We start from the raw sequence: 21,357 nt of genomic DNA on the forward strand, positions 1-21,357 counted from the left end.
CTTACATTTAGGATCGGAGGAGTACTATCTCCGGTCTTAATTATAAGAGTTAGTTGACTAATTTAAAGAAATTAAAAAAAGAAGTTAAGTTAGTTATTTATAATAAATATGTGTTGTCTTTCCTAAAATATCCTTACTAATTAAGTATGTTGGCTAAAACTATAGTTATTAGAAGGATTATCTTGAAAAAAATTGAGTAACTATGAGAGATAAAATAGATTGGAGTTTTATATTTAGGACTAACATAGAAATCAAACGGGACTTTGTATTAAGAACCGGAGGTAGTAGTTCACTTGTAATATATATAATGCAAAATCTCCTACGTTATTTGAATTCATTTTAAATTTCATACAATGTATAGAAAAATATGGCTGGGGAACTTGACATGATTGTGAAAATTATAGTTTAATAATATGATAACTTGATTTATCCTTTATCCTCCTTACTTAGTTCGAAAAATATTAATTTTCAAAGGAGTGGCTTGGCTAATAAAAAGGAGAAAATGAGAAAATATGACAAGGATTGACTACAATTTCGGTTGCTTTCTGTGACAAACTTGAGATAATGGCCACAAGCAAACAAGAAATTTGAATAAGCCTCAAATTTGGAACGACTTCCAAATTTTGTAAATAACTAATTTTTTTATAAAAAATTATTCGGGAAAAAACTTTAAAAGAAAAAGAGTTTCCCACAAAACTCACCCCTGACCCTGAGTATGAAAATATAATCATAATAATAATTTATAATTCAATCATTAATAATTAATATAAGTATTAGTAATAAATAAAAACCACAATACTACAAATAAGGACACCTATGACCTGCCAATAGGAACCATTAAATGTGGAGTCATGAACGGCATGTGATTGTCTCATGTAGTGGCCACGTTCGTTGCATGAAAGCTACCACACCGCCCACGGCCATTGGGCAAAATGCCTCTTATTTTTATGTTCAAAGGGTTAGACGTAACTCCCTATAACTCTTCTTTCCTCTGCTTTTTTTTTTTTTCAAAAAAAAAATTGTCATTAAAATCTTAATAAAAGTATTATCATGATTGGAATATACATTTAGTTATTAAAAACTTGATTGCTTTATGTGTGCTTATAATATTTTTATTCTTTTTGAAAAATACATATTTAATTTCAACCAATTGTTCTCTGTAAGTTATCCTCGTTATTTTTTCACCCTAAACCTTATGAGTTAATTTGAATTATGTGGTAGAAGTCTCATAGAGTATGGTAAAGTAAAATATATAAATGAAAATAACTTATAAACTTGTTCTCTTGAAAGTATTAAGTTAAGATGTGATGTCAAATCCACTTATATACTTTCTCTTGTTATCATTGAAGCTAACTAGATTTCCTCTTTTTTCAAGATATTTCCTAAGGCCAACAAGTAATTTTTTATTTTACTAAGCATAAGTATTTTCCAATAAAAGACAAGTTTGCATGAGATATTGTTGAGTATTAAATGTGAGTATTTCTTATGATACAATAAGGACTCGAACCCTAGTTTCTTGTGACTTGCGTGAAAATGACTTGGGAGCGGGGGCATTGAAAGCTCATAGGCGTGCGCCCACTTGGAATGCAAAAAGGGACCTACTTGGGAAGTGGGCTATTAGGGTGGCCTATTTTGGAGGAATTTGTTGAGATTTTTAATTTGGATGAAAAATAACATTTCGTTGGATAGAATTGAGGGGAACAAAAAGCTATATCAATGTAAATAACATACTATGCAAACAATTGACGTCAATATAATTAATTTTCTATGAGATCAATTAATAGACGGGATTTACTAAAAAAATAAACAAGTTTGTTGTTGGATTGCTTTCTCTAATTAAATATTGATATATGTAGGGCTGAGTAAACAGTTAATCGGTTCGGTTAGTGTCAATAACCGAAATAACTGAATAACCAAAATGATCACAATGCAAACCGAACCGAAATCGAACATGGTAAACTAACCGAACCGAAATAACTGAAATATATTCAGTTCGGTTATTGGACCTTTTTTTTAGGTACTATTCTAGCCCAGTACGCATAATAAGTCTAAATAATGGGAAATAATGATTTTTTGGGCTCTTTTTATACAAAGAATTTGGATATTTGAAAGGTGTAATAAAAGTTTTAAATTCTAAAATCAAATATATCACAACTTGAATACCATATTTTACTTGGCTGCACGTGGAGAAGGCCGAAGGAAGAGGGATCGGAGGAAGAAGAAGGCCGAAGGGAGAGGGATTCGAGGTCGCGATTGTAATGCTCCTACTATATGAAGATTGGTGGCAATCTGTGATGACCGATCGATGAAGGGAGTTTGAAGTCTGAAGTTCAGACTTTGAACCTTGTGACGGCGACGACAATAGCTAAGCTAAGGGGTGTAGATCAGAACTTCCGAGGGACCGAGGATGAAGGGAGTTGTTGAGAACTTCACATTTAAACTGCGTAGTTCGCCTGCGCTGACCTGTGACTGTGAGACTTAGAGCGTGGAGACTAGAGAGGAGATGGGAGTCTATGAGAGTATGGGAGAGAGGGAGCGAGTGAGTAGTGACTGAGTGTGAAGGTCAACCTGTGAAGGTGTGAACTGAGGTGGAGCCGAACTCTGGGTTGGTGGACTAGATCACTGGACAGATGGAGTCAAAAGAAAATAAAAAGAGTAGGTGGGCCGTCAGGATTGGGGAGACTGGGAGAGAAATATATATTTTTTTTAAAAAGTTCATTCAGATTTGGTTATTTCGGTACTAATCAAATTATTTTTTAGGACACCGAACCGAACACTGATAACTGAGATAACCGAATTGAGTTCGGTTTGATTTGGTTTTCGGTTCTAGTTCGGTTTTACTCACTCCTAGATATATGTAGGGAGTTAATTGGTAGTGTGTGATAGTTTTATACTTGTCTTTTATTTATTTGCCTCTGTATTTTTGGAGAGCCGTGTACAGTTTATGGCTTTAAGCGATGGACCTTATATTCAATTCTGGCCCAAAAAAAATTCAATCTGAGGCAAACCATAATGATGGTCCATGATCCACTCGCCACTTTTGGGCCTCTCTCATCTGTGAACCCAAAATGAGGGCTTGAATGTTGGGCTTGAATCTGTTGGGCCCAACTTAATCTAAACGTGTGACTTTGTTTGAGCCTACAATGGATCATATTCAGTCTGTTTGGGAGGATGATTGGTGGGCCGAAAGGAGGTTTAGGCTGATGATAAGCCCGTTTGTAAAAGCATGGGTGTTTGGATCAGCGTTTGGACCATCCCACTTATCCACCAAAAGATAGATTACAACGCACAGTCTGTATAAGCTCCATGGAAGAGCTTTTCACTTTTCTGATCGGGCTTGTATGTTAGATTCCCTCTCTTTTCCCTTGCTTTTTGTCATGACATGCTTTTCTTTTCCTCTTTGCAACAGGTCTGTCTTCCCTTGCATTTACATACATACTCATTTAACATAGTTTTTTAAAAATAATATTTCTAATTTTTAAAATTATTTTTATTTTAAATTTGTATAAATTGTACGCAAGTGTATCATTTAATTAATTACATAATATTATTTAGTTCAAAATTTTTTATGATTTTTCTAAAGTTTTAAAATTTAATTCACTTATTAAATTTGATTTCTTCATATTAAATTATTTTAATTTTTTTAATGTGAAGTCATTTTTTTAATCATATTTCATTATTTATTAAAACTCATACCTATTTTAGTCATTTTACAACCAAACTTACTTTTACTCAATCATAATTCAAACAATTTTTTATCAATCTCACTTTTATAAACTAACTTTTCTAAACTCTAATCTAGACACAATTCAGCTTATGCAATTTAATTTTTATCCAACTTCACTTTTTTAAAAGTCAAATTGACAATAAGCTACTTATCCAATCGCTAATCCAAACAGACCATTGTAGGAGTGCTAATAATTCTGTTTTTTTTTTTCAAGCAGAGATTAGAAAGCTATTAATTCTTATGCAAAGTAACCAAATTTCATTCTTCATAAATATTAATATTATATAAAATAACATTTTAAATATTTATTAAATTAATGAAATATTAAAATTTATTAATATTGCGTCTCTTTCAATATATTAAAAAAATGAGAATATGGTCAAACAAGTGAAAGAATATTTTGAGGGCAAAAAGACTAAAATATTATTTCAAAAATGAAAATATATTATGACCATATCTTATTATTTTGTAAATTTCATTTTATGATCATTAATTCATTATGAAAGAAAATAATATTTCCCAAACAAAAATGGCTATAGTTAATTAAATGCCTGCTTGGTAAGGCGTTTTAGCATGTCAAAAGTAACTTATGAGTGTTATAAGTTAGCTTACAAATTTGGGGGTTATTTATAGCAGTTTTTGATTAATCTAACTTAAAGGTCAAAAGCTACTTTTTAAACTATGATTGGAAAAGTACTTAAAACTTATTTATGACTTAGGCAAACCGTTTTTTAAATTAACATACATTTTGTTTATGCTATTCTTATGCTTCCCTCTATATATTTAATTATTTATTTTGAATATTCTCTTAAGCAAAAATAATTTTTAATAGTTTTTATAATATTTTTAATTTTTAATATTATTTTTCATGTTGTATTTACATAAATTATGCAGAATATATTATCCAATTAATTATGTAATATTATTTGGTTCAAAAAATTTCACATCACTATAATTTCTAATTTAAATATATTTTATTCATTAAATATAACTTCTTCCTATTATAATAATTTCAAATTATTATATTTTATAAATTCATATTTTAATCATTTTTTTACTTAATAAAATTCATACTTATTTTAGTCATTCTACAAACTAAACTTACTTATTCAATCATAATTTAAATAATTTTTCTACTTTATAAATTAACTTTTATAAAAGTCAATCCAACATAAATCACATTATCTAATATATTTTTTATTTAATCTCACTTTTCTAAATATCAGATTGAAAATAAGTTTTTTTTTTTTACTGTGAATCCAAAAACCCTAATGCAGCCAATACATGCCCTGATCATTTAGATTTCAGACGCAATTTAGCACTCTATTCGGCCGAAAAAGTAAAGTACCCCCCGGCTATCATTTAGATTCGTGCGTGTGTGTAACAAAGATCAATTCCCCATATATTTTTTAATTGAAGAGAAGGGGTGAACACCAAAAAGAGTGGGATAAGGGGAGAAAGATGGCAATAGGAGGGTGAAAAATTTGGTTAAAAGTACTTCTTTAAAAACTGTACCCTTATGTCCTAAATGTAAAGCTAATTTTTACACTACAAAATAAAACTTGTCTAAAATGAAAGAAGTATTAGCTAAAAAGACCTAAATTCTAACAAATACAACTTATATTGAAGAGGCAAAACTCTTTAATTATGTGTAATATATCTTCAATTGTAAAAAGTTTTACAAAATAATTAAAGATAAGTTGAACAAAGTTAAATAAATATTACACCTTCAATTGTAAAAACTTCTCAAGTAGGAAAAGCAGGAAAATAAATTGAAATATTACCCTTGAATTTCCTCAAAACAGAGGGCCTTTCTAATAATGTGTAAAACAATCTTTTTAATGAACCTCTTTCCCTTGCATCCATTCTCTGCTATCAACTTTTGTTCTTCTTCTTCAGCATCTTCCCTCCAATGTAGTGGATAGCTTCTCAAGAACACTCTTCTATTCTTGTAGTCCTCCTCCCTGAAACTCCTTGCTCTCACAGCTTCTTCTTCTTCCTCCATGACTTTTGGGCCTCTTCCAATTTCCTCACACACCTCCTGATTATGATGACATTTATACTGGTGTTAGCTATCATTTTCATTTTATTCGATTCATTTCTCTGTCTTGTCAACGTTAACTTCTCTTCGTAGAATATGCCAGTCTTCTCAATCCACAACATCGGTGGAAACAAAAAGCCCTTCTTTTCAAACACAAAACAAAGGGAACCGTACAAAATATGTAGGTGGAAATTTTGGCCCACCAGATCCTTTCATGGTGAAATAGTGCTCATTCTACATGACGCGACTGTCATTGTAGGTTTCTTGCATGTAGTTTCTTCCTTGGCCCTTGGCCCTTGCCCGAAAGCACAGCGTTTTGATGATCTTGCACACGGCTGAGCCTGAGTCACCACCTAACCTCTTTTAAGGATAAGCTTTTTTCCCCCTCCTAATTCAAATTCCACTGAATCTTGCACACAGATTCATGGAGATTTTTCGCGATTGGTCTATCCAAATTCAACTCTTGAAAGGTTTTACGATTTCTACTTGAGTTTTTAGTACATTAGATTTATTAGAATTCTACTATTTTAAAAATAAAAATACAAATAGACTTGCGAACTGTTTAAAGGAAAAAAAAATCATCTTCAATCAGATATACCATTGTCACTGCTATTCTATAGAAAATCTCAATCGTTCAGCCTCAGCAATTGAAATGCGTCTTCCTTAAACCTTCGGACTTAGAAAGCCAGAGGCCAGCTTCATTCTGCGGCCGGAAATCCCATACTTGAAAGCCCTGCAATTTGGTTAAAGCTTAAAATTCAATTGAGCATACTCTCACTTGTAAAAAGTAAAAACTACAGAGTCCTCCTTCAGCTAAGACACTCAAAAAGAAGATGAAGGAGGAGCAACGTCTGCAAAATTGGCATGATGAACGCTGACGAGTATTAGGCTTTTCAGCGAGGCAAATGCGTCACACCCATCAAAGATCAATTACCAAAATAGATCACAGATTAAAAATGGCATCAAAATCTTCATTATAAAAATTGAGTTCACACGGGTCGTATTAATGGTATCTTCCCTGCCAAGGGTTGTCCCTAACTTGGATGCGAATGTATACAGTCAACAAAGCCGGCTCCAAAGATCATCTCCGCTTCCACCAATCTGGGATCTTTAACCTCCGGCTTCTATGAACAGAGAGTTGGACTTTGGGAAGTTTGTGCTTGACCTGTCTCCACAACATATTCACAGCATCTTCCCTTTTGGGCGGATACTGGAATTCATAATGATGGGATACGTTTTTCAACTTCCTCCACATTTCTACCCATTTTTCCTTTGGAAATTTACGAAGCTTATCAATCATGTAGCCTGGCTCTAATGCCTCTTCGAAAGAGAAAAACAATGAGAATTGAGTGTAGTCAATCTCATCCTCAAATGGGAGCTCAATTTGATCACTCACAATGACAGGAACACAGTGGCTCACAATGGCATCAAATAGACGACAAGATGAAGGTGTATCTCCAGCTGGGTTCAGACAGAACTTTGAAGAACGCATCCCCTTAGATGACTGTTGTAATAGAGGCAGAGCAAAAAGGAGCACTATGGTCAATGATCTTCATATGATAAAGAACAATTAGAAAGAGAACAAGATGCAAAAGGGGAAAAAATAGAGATTGTAATCTATCTGGTCAGATTACCAAGAAAGTTTTGAGATCTACTTCCTCAAAATGGAGTATTTTTTTTCGGCTGAAAAATGAAATGTAGCATGCACTACTGGGATAACATGACTGTTTTTAGCGCTAGAGGAAAAATGTAAATCTATATGTCTAGACTTGCTACTCTTTCATCAATCGGAGATTTGCTCAGGACTGTTTTTAGCGCTAGAGGAAAAATTTAAATCTATATGTCTAGACTTGCTACTCTTTCATTAATCGGACATTTGCTCAGTAGTAAGTTTTGTGTTCTGCATGATTACCTTTGGAAACATTACATGTTTGTCAAAAGAAAATTATATCTCAACAATGAAGTAGTCTCAGTGAGCATTTTGGAGATATTATGCAGAGAGAAACAATGTGATTGATTGGAGCCTATTGAGTAATCCAGAGTATCTGGTTTTTTTCCACTGTTCCTCTTCCTTGAGTGACCAAGATGAGAAGGTAGCATCTTGGTAAATTTTTAACTATATGAAATGGTTGGCTTACCCACACCATTCCCCACTGAAGATGAGAAAAAAAGATAAAAGAACAATGACAAAAGAATTTCAGAGATATACCAATTACAAAGAGTAATGCAACTCATGCATCCAAATTTCTCAAACCCCCCCCCCCAAAAAGAAAAGAAAAAAAAGAAACTCTCCACAGACAATCGGATCAGTTGCCCAAACATTGATTTCACAATACTTAAGAGATCTAATGTCTAAAGAGTTCTTTAACTTTTTCTTCTATATACTTTTACTTTTTGGGGGGAGGGGAGTTGTCGTTGAGACAAGTGAGTTTGAAGAGTGTTGTTCAGTAACAATGCTGCATAACTAAACTGCTTACCGCTTTAATGTTTTCACCAGTAGCAACACTTCTCTCGTAATGAACATCATCATAGCCAGATAATATCTTTGCTAGCTTAACGCGTACAATGCCTTCCTGCAATATCAGAGAGCCCACAAAATCAGTTTTTCTAGGAATTTCAAGAGAGATTGTTATTCTATCAATGAGGTTTTAGGCCAGACATACATCCTTCCTGAATAACCTCCCCCGGAAGAAAAGCAGTGTTGTACGAGACTCATATGGATCTGGAGATTCATCGTCCTCAAATGAATCCACCACATGCACGTATGGGGAAACCACATCTTTCCTCAAATTAGACACATTTTTGGGGTAGCGGCCAAAATCTACGACAACCTGAATAGATTCATTCACATGATCACGCAGGAACCTGAATGCATTGGGGTGTGTCATTGGAATAACATGGTCTCGACCTCCAGACCTTTTCCAGTACTTGGATTGCCACAAATAGTCAATTAAATCAATCTGACACCAGAAACAAGCCCTTATTAACTTCAACCGCAGAATTCTTCATAAAGAAAAATGCATATTGGGCTCAGGAGGTCGGGAGAGAGGGGACCGAGAAGTCATATATAATCTGGATCATTATTCCTAATAATGTGGATTCCCATCGATAGAACATTCAAGGATCTATAGATCAGAATCACATACTCAGATCACTTGACAAATAGAAGATGAAGTATTTATCAAACGAATTCCCAGTACCCTGTGTTTCAAAGTATAAACTCAGGCATAATCACTTGAGAGTTAATAGCCGAAAATCTCTTAGCATTTGACTAGCTGAGAAATAATTAACAACTTGATAAAAGTGATTAGCTAGCCTATCAGAACAATTGGAAGAATCTCGATCACCCACATACAATTACAAAACAAAAATTATCCCCAGACTGAATGCACACTTCGCGGACAGAACATATTCAATGAGTTAGTAAGCAAGCATTATATACCCAAAAAATTATTATTGTGAACTAACTGAGAGAAATGAAAAGAGTGTCAGAAACAAGGAAAGCAACATGTCGGCGAAGTTGGAACGAAGTAGTACCTGTAATTGGTGATCAATCTCAGTAGCCGGATCCGTCATATTATGGCCATGCGTATTGAAACTCAATGAGGAGAAAAAAGGCACGAAGAACACATCTGCCATTTCCGGATCCGAAACCCTTACCGCCTCTCTATAGTCTCCTCCTCCTTCATAAAGAAGCGAGCCCATCATCCAGTACTCAACGCTGTGTTGCCTTTTCAACCCAGAATTCCTGGGCCATGGCGGCCAATCCCGGGCGGTAACCGGAGCTTCCTCCGTGCTCCGGCGATTGAGCATGCCAACATTGAATCGACGGGGAAGATCATACATGTAAACCCGGAGAGGCGGTTCAGGTGCACATGGACCGGGTGAAACAACCGGCAACTTCGACAGAGGGTTGAAGTAAGATCGAATGTCCAAAGTCCCTATGAAAATTGAGTAAGAGATAGGAGTAGAAACACAAAAACGAAAGAAAGAACCGCTCGTGCATACATCTTGATGGTTCCTCCTCGATGATCCTTGTGCTATCTACTCCACCTCATGCTTTAACAACCAATCACTTCCTTCGCTTCGCAATTGAGGCTTCCAGTGCCGATCACCGAATAGCTCTGCACATTTCTCGGTGACTTCTTCGAGTACCAAACAAGAAACGAAGAAGAAAGATGCTTATCTTTCTTTGAAAGTCTAGTTCGCTCTGTCATTTCCGGTACTCAATCAAAGAACATGAGAGAGATCGACCACCTCATGTCCTCTATTTTACTATTTTTTGCAACAAAAATAAATAATTACCTCTCTTGGTGTTTTAGGTTTAACAAGAGATAAAATAAATTAGTACTCGTATCATTTTCAAACCCTTCTACGTAATAAAATAAATTATTCAACTTCGTTGTCTATAAAATATTATGGAGTATGCATGAACCAACAATTTAAAATCTATTGCTTAACACTACTTTAACGTAAATTCTAAGAAGAGTCATGAAAATAATTTAACTACATATTTATATATTGATTAATTTTGTTGAATTGTAAATAATTAATTTATATACTTGTATTATAAAAAAAGAAAATTTGTTATTTTAAAAACAAATATATATTTTAAATTTTTACAATTATATAAATAACTAATTAATATGATATTTTGATTACATTGGTGAAAAATTAGCTTAATTAGAATATATACAGTCCGTTGGTTGATAGGGGGGAAAACAAGCAGTTCTAACAATAAAATTATCTGCTATACCTTAACCCTATAATTATATGAATATGATAAATACTGTACAAACATGCATTGGTTGTAATAAAAGGAGTTATCGTCCTTTAAAAATGAGGTCCTGGGTCATGGTAAAATGATAAATATCGTTTCTTTTTCCATTCTCTGTTGTAACTTTTTTAAATTATTTTATTAGATGCAAAAATATAAAAGAGCATAGTATCAATCAATACTCAATATAATATATGAGTCAAATATCACATAACACAGGAGTATATCCTTTTTTTTTTAATGTTTCTACGTATTTTCAAAAAAAATTAAATGAATTTCAAAACATATTTAAATTACACGTTTTGAGTCATCACATTTCTCCGCAATTCACTTGATTATCCAATCTAAAATCTTTACATCCCTAAGCAAGCAGTTCTTATGTCACAAATATTCTCATTTATAAACAAGATGGCTAGGATGACAGCCCCCATTTTTCAATTAAAGAGGTAGGCACTTGCAATTTGATACTCCTCCGATCTTTAATATAAGACTCATTTAACTAATTTGATTAGATTAAGAAAGTTAGGTAAGTTAGTTAATTATAAGAAATGTGACACGTTTTTCCTAAAATACCATAATCATCTTTCTTAATACCCCTTCTTCCTCTTCTGCTTAATTATGGTTGAGGGAGTATCCATAGAGGTAATTTAGAGAAAATTGACAAACATGAGAAATGGGTCTTATATTTAGAACCAAAACTAACTCAACAATTAAGTCTTATATTAAAGACCGGAAGAGTATTACAAACGAAATTAAGCCCGTGATTTCTCACTCACAGAAAAGCACAAATGTCACTAGGTTACAAAAACTTTGGCAAGATGTCAGCCTTGACTACATTAAGGATATGAACACCCTACTAACAAACTAATAACAATCTAACTCCCTCATCTGGTTGCATTTTATATCGTATCAACTACTCCCCCAGACACATAATTGTCCCCTAGTATTTGAGTACTTCAAAATTTTACTGTTACAAAATGAAAAAATTTCTAATAATAATAAGGTCGTCCTCATTGTGGTCGTTGTTGTCATTATTACCATCTCTTGTTTTTAACATTAGAATTAGTTGGGTTAGATTTAGCCTTAAATATAAGATTTTAATACCCTTTGTCTCCCAAATTTATAATTTTTTAAAAATATTTACATTGATCGTGTATGTTAAGGGTAATTTCGGCAAGCAACCCATTTAATTGTTTTTCATATTCATATCTCAAATTGCTGAACTTTAGTTTGGGCCTTCCTCAATATTTTGCCCAACATGGACGGAATATACTGGAGCTAGGAAACGGGACCATTTTATATCTCATGGGCCCATGATTGCCGTTGGGTTGAAGGGGGCAAAGACATTTTGGTTTAGTTGTGTCCAAAACTCAAGTTATTTTCAATTCGTGCGAAAAAAATTTTGTTACAAAAACGAAAAAGATGTTTGCTCTTGAAAAAATGAAATAAACAAGTTGCGTAAGAATTAAGCATCATTTAAAAAAATAATACTTCTCCTGTTTTTAATATGAGACCTATTTAACTAATTTGATTAGATTAAGAAAGTTAGGTAAGTTAATTGATTATAAAAAATATGATATATTTTTCCTAAAACACCATAATCATCTTTCTTAATATCCTCCCTTCTTCACTTACTTGATTATGGTTGAAAGAGCATCCATAGGGGTGATTTAGGAAAAATTGATAAATATAAAAAATAGAACTTATATTTAGAAACAAAATTAACTTAAAAATTAGATTCTAGATTAAGGGCCAGATGAGTAATTATTTTCTAGTGAAATTAAAAACTGTTTTATGATTAAGGTTATCTTGAACAGTTTCTCAGAAAGCACAGTTTATAAAATTATTAAAATAACATTTTCATGTGTGAGTTATACAAATTTTTATTTTACGTTTAATCAAATCATTAATTAAATTTAAGATTAATTATAAAAGGGAAGGCCTGGTCCTTGAAGATTATTGACGGACTTGTGAATAATAATTTTGATGGAGAATGTGCTCCTTCATATGGGAGAAGTTTCTAGTTCCTTTTTTAAGGCAAGAGCTCCATGTCACTCTTCAGGGCTCTCACGCAAACGGGAGCACCAGAAGGCTGATTCGGATGTTAGCTCAGCTAATTGAACGGTAGCAGGATCCACACCTACCGCACGCGCTTCACTGGCCGCTAAAGCAATCTTTCCATGATATTTATGCATAATATTAAATTATATCTCAATTTATATATCAGCAAAATTAAGTTGGGACAAAATACTCCGATCCTTAATATAAAATTTATTTAACTAATTTGATTAGATTAAGGAAGTCAGGTAGGTTAGTTAATTATAAGAAATGTGACATGTTTTTTCTAAAATACCATAATCATCTTTCTTAATACCCTCTCTTTCTCTTCTACTTGATTGTGGTTGAGAAAATATCCACAGGAATAATTTAGAAAAAATTGATAAATATAAGAAATGGGTCTTATGTTTAGGATCAAAACTAACTCAACAATCGGGTCCTATATTAAGGATCGGAGGAGTAATAAATATGAGATATAAAGTGTTCCTCTAACCCTTAATATATGATCTAATTGTTGAGTTGATATTTGTTCTAAATGTAAGATCTATTTCTCATCTTTATCAAATTTTTTAAATTACTCCTATTGATACTTCCTCAACTATAACTAAATGGAACAGAAAAAACGACGTTAATAAAGATGATTATAGTGTTTTACAAAAAAAATCATATTTATTATAATTAACTAATTTATCTAAATTTTTTAATTCAATTAAATTAACTAAATGAGTCATTGAAGGAATAAATTGAGATTTTGTATTAATCACTGAATTCAACATCTTACTCTCTAATATTACATTAGAGAGAATAGTAATTTTCATGAAAGTATTTATAAACTATTTAGTCATGAGATCTTCGCATTCACTATTTGATTGGAATCCCAAGACATGAATCATGTTATTATCACTAAACAAATTTTATAGGCAACGGTGCCAGTAAACTTGCTCTACAGTCACCAAGCAACTGGTTTAATTGGTAGGGGATTACACAAGTCTAATTAAATGCCTCGATTCTGATGCATGAATAAAAAAGCAACCTTGTCAAATACACATAGTTTTATCATTATTTACCGTCCTATCAGACTTGATCTAAATTAATCTCAATCTTGTTAAGTCCTCCAATTACAGTCATGGAGATTGCTAAGTCTAATCCAGAAAACAAAATAAATAAATAAATAAATGTATTACTTTTATAATCCTTAATACTATTTCCGGTCATAATTATAAGAGCTAGTTGAGTAATTTGAGAAGATTAAAAAAATAAGTTAAGTTAATTATTTGTAATAAATATGTGTTGTCTTTCTTAAAATATTTTTGCTAATCATGTTTATTGACTAGAACTATCATTATTAGAGGGACTACTTTGAAAAAAATAGATAAGTATAAGAAACAAAGTTGATTGAAATCTTATAATTAGGATCAAAATAAAAGTCAAATGAGGTCTTATATGAAGGACTAAAGGTAGTATAAAAGTTAATAAAGAGTAGATACTTAAAGAAATGTTTAGATGAAAACCAAACCATGCTTTTAAAAATATTTTTATGATATATGAAATAAGTATGTAAAAAATTTATTTCTATTTAAAAAAAATGTTTTTGAAAAATATTTTTTATGTTACCAAGCACCTCTTAAATTTTACAAGGGTTTTATGGGTGTTTAATGCACGTGTTTTTTAATGGGCTGTATTTTTCCTTTCCTATGTTGGTGGCTTGCTTTGCCAAGTTGTCCCAGGTCAAATTGGCCCACAGAGGTTCAATAAAAATTGAACTCTTTTTAAGTTTGGGGTCAATCGATGAACTCGACCAGTCACATTGTATTGTGAAAAGCCTGACTTTCGCATTTTCAAGAAGCCGAGTTTCGTGTAAGATTTGAAGAATCAAAGCTGCGAGTATAACCCACCGGTCGGCGTTCACTGTTGAGCACGTGCCTTGATATTTCGATGGAAATTAAACCATATATATATAAAACCATGTGGCTTCTAGCGTGTTCAATTTCTCTTGTATCGGTGGGACGGGATAAAAAAATTGAGGACAGGTCAAGAACAAGACCAGGGAAAAAAGTGAGGAGTTCTTAAAAAATATTACTTATTATTAGAAGATTATTTACTATTTTTTGCCCTAAATCTCAACTCCTATGCCTTTCATGGTGCCTCCTAATTTTTTCACCATGTTTTTCTTTTTGCATCTTGATTCTTTTACAGTGTTTTTACGATGTTTCTCAATTGGACTTTATACATAATGATTTTTCGATTTTTTTTCCCAACTGAATTGGGCTATTTAGTACCATCTATGTGGACTTCCATTTATAGCCCAACAAAAAAAAAACCTAGTACCGGTACAACGGTACTTAATATAAAAATTAGTTTAACTTTCAATTTAGTTTTAAATATAAAATCCTAATTCATTTTGTCTCTCATGCTTATCTATTCTTTTTTAAAATAGTTTTTATAGTAGTTACATATATTAAATATTTCATCAAATAATAGTTTTAGCTAGTACACTTAATTAGCAAGAGTATTTTAAAAAAGATAACACATGTTTATTACACATAAATGATTTAACTAATTTTTTTAAATTAATTAATTGATTATTATATCAAATAGTAAAAATAATATACTCTTTTAATCTTAAATATAAGACTCTTATACATGTTACTATAATGTTCGTATATTTAGAACAGGAGAAATAACGTATAAAAGGACTCAAAATGCATTGACCCAAATCTCTAGTAGTTTTTTCTTTTTTAAAAAGGACAGAATGTCCCATCTCAAGACGCTCTCAGAACTGGACTGGACAGGGGATGAAAATCTCGTCCCATGTCTGCCAATTCTCACCAAACCTCACTGGCCTCTCTTGAAATCGAAACCATGCCGCATGTAACGGATCCATTGCGTATTCGCCGCGCAAATGGCTACGCATCCCATTTATGTTTGTTGTTCATTCATCAACAACCGTTCAAAGCACACCAACCAAATGCCCCTCACCTCACATTTCCTTTCTCCGGGAAAAAAGAAAAGCTAAAATCTTTTATTAAACCCAGTATTTTTTTAAATAAAAAACAACAATATTATAAAGTAAAAGATAAGATGTTGAAAATATAAATTTAACAGGAGAGTCCTTCCAAGAGAACCCCTGAAAAAAATGAGAAATATCATAAGAAAAAAAAAAAGAAAAGAAACATCGCCAGAATTTTTCAAATAGAAGTAATGTCATTTCGGCTGTTAATATAAGAGTTAGACTAATTTGAATAGATTAAAACAATTAGTTAAGTTAGTTATTTGTAATAAATATTTCTCCGGTCCTTATTATAAGACCCAATTTGACTTTTTATTTGGTCCTAATTATAAGACCCAATCCATTTTCTTTCTTATATTTATGCATTTTTTTCCAAGATAATCCTTCTAATAATGATAGTTTTAGCCAATATACTTAATTAGCAAGGATATTTTAGGAATAACAACACTTATTTATTATAAATAACCAACTTAACTTACTTCCTTAATCTCCTCAAATAAGTCAATTGGGTCTTATAATTAGGACCGGAGGAGTATATGTTTTCTTCTCTAAAATATCACTGCTAATCAAGTGTCATTAACAAAATATTTAATATGTGTAACTATTACAAGAACTTTTAAAAAAAAGATAAATATGAGAGACAAAGTAGATTGATGTCTTACATTTAGAATCAAATTAAAAGTCAAACAAACTCTTATATTAAAAACGGAAAGTAGTATTTGAGTGTATTGTTGGATTAAAATACTTGGACTCCTTCACTTAAGAGTTAAGATACTCCTTCAGTAGCTGGTTTATGTTTCTCACAGACTAATAAATAAAAATTTAGCCATTAAATGTTTTCTAAAATGATAAAGACGTCCTGTTTTGCTCCTGAAAATAATAGAGTTGCCTTTAATATAATATTAGAATTTTATTATCTCACATCTTTACCCTCATTATTTAATATTTAATATGGGTGAAAGTAAAAAAAATTATAATAATTATCCTAACAGTGACTTATATTTTGAATCATATTTTTTTTTCTATAACCAACTTCTTATACTCCTCCGGTCCTTATTATAAGACCCAATTTGACTTTTTATTTGGTCCTAATTATAAGACCCAATCCATTTTGTCTCTTATATTTATGTATTTTTTTTCCAACATAATCCTTCTAATAATGATAGTTTTAGCCAATATACTTAATTAGCAAGGATATTTTAGAAATGACAACACTTATTTATTATAAATAACCAACTTAACTTACTTCCTTAATCTCCTCAAATAAGACAATTGGGTCTTATAATTAGGACCGGAGGAGTATTATGTACGGAGGTAAAAGTAAAAGATGTCATGAGGTAAAGATTGAGACTTCTTTGACCTGATTGACTCTAGCAATCATAGTATCGCCTTGCTGACACAGATTCTAGCGGATTCCCCTATTTGGTTTAAACTTGTTTAGCCTGGTTACATCTTAACTGCGCAGGAACGAGATTGATCATAATTGAATGACCATTCATGCGAGGCCTGTGCTGTATCCTTGTTTGCCAATCCACCAAACTAAGGAAAAAATCATTAATTAAGCCATCTTTTTTTTTTTTTCTTTGGCCAAAATAAAGCCATCTGATATCCACACAATTACATAGATAATGCTGACCAATTAAAAATCAACCAATAATTTAATCAGACCTATCAAACACTTGTCAAAATCCAACTAGGTGGTCAAAAGGGCCGGAGATACGAATATAATTATTTGAATATCTCTAATTAGTTTTAATTTCCGCACTAATCAAGCATGCGTGCAAGCAACCAGAATCAAATTGGTGGGCGTCAAATCTTCTATTAGCATGTTTAACTTTTATTTTAATTCTAAATATAAGACATCAATTCACTTTATCTCTCGTATTTATCTATTTTTTAAGATAGTCATTGTAATAATAATAGTTCTAGCCAATACATTTGATTAACAAAAATATTATAGAAAAACAACATGTATTTATTACAAATAACTAATTTAACTAACTTTTTTAATCTACTTAAATTAGTTTGACTTTTATATTAACCACAAGAGGTGGTAGTATTAAAATAGATAACAATTAACACAAACGCACGTTACAATGATCTGAATATTACTCCTTCCGTTCCTTATTATAAGAGACAAATAACCAAATTACGTTGATAGAAAAACAGTTAAAATTAGTTGAAGACAATTAATATGTAAAAAGTATAATATTTTTTCCAACAATGCCCCCATTAATAAGGAGAGAGAGTATGAGAGAGAACAATTAAATTATTAAAAGAAAGAGAAGTGGGAGAGAGAGAGAATGTGAGTTGGAGACAAAATAAATAGGAATAAAATAGAAAATCAATACAAAAAACAGAGACAACTTTTAAGTGTCTCTTATATATGGGAACATGTCATAAGCATCAAATGTCTCTTATAATAAAGAATGGAGGGAGTATTATATATATAATTTGTTTATAAAAAAATATATTTGTGGGGAAAAAAGCTCACAGAAACTAATGTCTCTCTCTCTGTCTATTGGGGTAAATAGAGTGGAGAAGTGAGATGTCCTGAAAAGAAGTGCATCTTAGACCTTGCTTGGTTTACTAAAAGACCTGACTTCCTTATCAATTAAGCAACTTAAATAGAATTTATATAAATTCTGCTTCATTAGCGTCTCCGTCATTCCAATCAATATATATATTGAAAAACTACTATAGTTTCTCATAAAATACAAAGTCAATCCAGTGACTTAGTTCAACCAAGCGAGTTTTAAGATACTATTGTATTGTTTCTGCGAATAAAAAAAATGGGAATATGTAAAGTTAAGAATCAATCTTAAATCTAATAAAATATTTGTCAAGTCTTACCAAAAAAAAAAAATATTTGTCAAGTGGTCTCTTCTTTTCATATTTGATTGGATAAAAAATGATAGAAGCATAAATCAAAGAAGCATAAAGAATAATTAAAAACTCTTTTAGAATAACTTATATGTAACTTTTATAAAAAAAATAAATATTTACGAGTAATTATATTTTGACCTATATAAAATGCGTTAAATATTTTTTATCGTGATTCTTAAGGAGTGTTTGGATTATTATAAAAGTACTTCTCAAAAAGTATTTTTTTTCCAATCGAGATAAATTTTTTTCTGTATTTACTTTATATATTATAAAATTATTTTTAAAATTATGATTTGGTTTCCATCCAAACAATTCTAAATAACAGATAAAATGTGGGGCTGTATCAATTATTAAAAAAACTAAAGAAAAAGGAGAAATCAGTGGGGTGTGGGGTCCACTTCTTGATTCCTCTCGTAGCGTGAGCGCAAATCCATGCAAAGACTTTCGAAGTCATCCCATTGATGTGACATTAAAATGCGACGATCCTTATTTATCGCCAATAAAACCCACAAAGCATGAGGGATGCATGTTCAAGGGTTTCACGGTTTGGAAACACTAACCCTCCGTTATTTGAGAGAAATGCAGGGAAGATGACTAAAAATTTTAATCAGTCTAATCTGATAAAAATAGACAGACATGATTGTAAAATTTGTGATTTTCTGTATTGTTTCATGATTATTTAGCTTTAACCTTAAAATTGTTAGCAAAAATAATAATGCTGAGATCTTAAATATTAATAGAACATTATCATAAGACAATCATAATTATTATAAAAAGTCATTATTTAAGATTAATAATCTTTGGGGTTAAAAAACCAAATCTGAAGTATTGTATAAAATTAAACTATCAAATATATACTTTTGCCTATTTTTTTATTTTAAATTACTCACATATTAAAATAATTTAAATCATGCGTCTAGAAAATTTGCTGGAATCAGATTCCCTTGGATTCCAAATACACGTCATGCCAAACAAGCATGAGTACGGATTCAAATTTTCCAATTCCATTTTTTCACCTGACAATTCTTTGAATACCAAACGAGGCCCTAGTAGGTGAGCAATCACCGTTAAAATGACGGATCCCGTCACAGGGTGTGTTTGGATAGAAACCAAACCATGGTTTCAAAAGTGCTTTTACGGATTACGAAGTAAATATGTGGAGGAGATTATCTCGTTTTGCGGAAAAATGCTTCTAAAACCGCAGTTTTGGGATACCCAAACGGGCCTACAGTCGAGATGGCTCATTCCAGAGCGTTCAGCGGAAGAATTTTCCTTTTTTTTTTTTTTTTTCCAGACTCTTGTTGTATGTTAAACTATTAGTTAGTTTATGACTGTTTTATTTGGTTGTCAGGTTGCGTGTTAGGTTTTGAGTCTTTTTCTCGTCTAATGACTTCGGCTATTGACACGTGTACCTCTCATTTTTTTTAGGTATTAATAAAATGGACTTGTTTTTTGCCCAAAAAAAGAACTTCATTGTAAGAGATTTGATTTTTTTTAATTACTAAATTGTCTTTTTTTAAGTATATGCTGTTAATTGAAAGAGTAGTCATTAATCACTTAAAGTGTAATGATTAACAACTATCAAGACAGGTATTAACAATAAATTTTCTTAGCGCATCACAAAAATATAATGCATAAGATATCAATATCTGTCGTGATAATTGTTAATTATTACAAGTTAAGTTGTCATCGACTGTATTTTTAGTTGTTAATGCATATTTTTTTTTCAAAAAATAAAAATAATTTGATAATTAAATAAATAAAATATCTTATAATGAGGTTTTTTGAGACTTAAAAATAACTTGATAATTTTAAGAGATTTTTTTTATATTTAATTATCTTATGCGGATCTTATTGTAATTTTTCCGGATTTCAAACTTAGAGATTTGTCTTTATCCATCTGTTTCCAGATCCAGGGAAGTCTCCACATCGACCCTTGCACTGACATGGCTATTTTGTTGCATTTACCATGCGAAGCGCCTCACCCATGCCCTTAGCGGCACGTGCTGGTCGGCCAGCCAATGGCCTGCGATGGTGGAATCTGGAAGTGTACACGTATGCCCCCCGGGGTCCTTTTAAAAAAAATAAAAAAAGAGGTGCACAAACTTCTTTTTTTTTTAATATAAAAACTATATATAACTAATCTAAAAATACTTAAAAAATTAGTTTAGTTAGTTATTTATCATAAATATATATTAATTTAATTAAATTGTTTCATTTAATCATGTATATTAGAATATCTTTTATCGAAATTTCTTATAATTAATATGAATATTTTGAGAAAAATAAGAGATAAAGTGAGAATCAAATGCAATTCATAAACTAACTTTTATATTAAGAACTAGAGCCGGGAATCAGGGCCGGCCCTTCAGGGCTGGCGGGCTTAAAAAGGCCAGCCCTCCAGGGCTGAAATTTTAAAAATACCCCAATTTACTAAGCCCGGCCCTTAAGCTACAAGGCCAGGGCCGGCCCGCGGGCTTTGGCCCGTTTAAGGAAAAATACTATTTTTTTATATTTATCAAATTTTTTTTATAAAAATATAAAAATAAACCAATGAAATTATTAATAAAAGACATAAATATGAATAAAATTAAGTCACAAATATAAAATATCATCATATATAAATATTCATCAACATCTAAAAACATCTAAAACATTTATTAACAAGATAACAACATCTAAAAGTTTTATCTATAATGCAATTGTGCAATAAATAAACACTATCATTAATATTTTGAAACTTCATCATCACTATAATTAATTACTTTTCTTTATAAGTATGCTTTTCTTTCGTAACAAAAATATCAAGTTTTTCTTCTTTATAAGAATTTTATTTTTAAATTTTGCAATTTAACTAT

The 21,357-nt window shown here is 31.5% G+C and overlaps 1 pseudogene; it reads right to left on the reverse strand.

Annotated features, from left to right (window-relative positions):
- Positions 1–6,223: 6,223 nt before the first annotated feature.
- On the reverse strand, positions 6,224–9,988 carry LOC114749441 (probable arabinosyltransferase ARAD1; annotated as a pseudogene).
- Positions 9,989–21,357: the final 11,369 nt, after the last annotated feature.

This window comes from Neltuma alba, unplaced genomic scaffold (assembly GCF_004799145.2).
Source record: "Neltuma alba isolate B1F8T4 unplaced genomic scaffold, ASM479914v2 tig00006051_pilon, whole genome shotgun sequence".
Lineage (NCBI taxonomy): Eukaryota > Viridiplantae > Streptophyta > Magnoliopsida > Fabales > Fabaceae > Neltuma > Neltuma alba.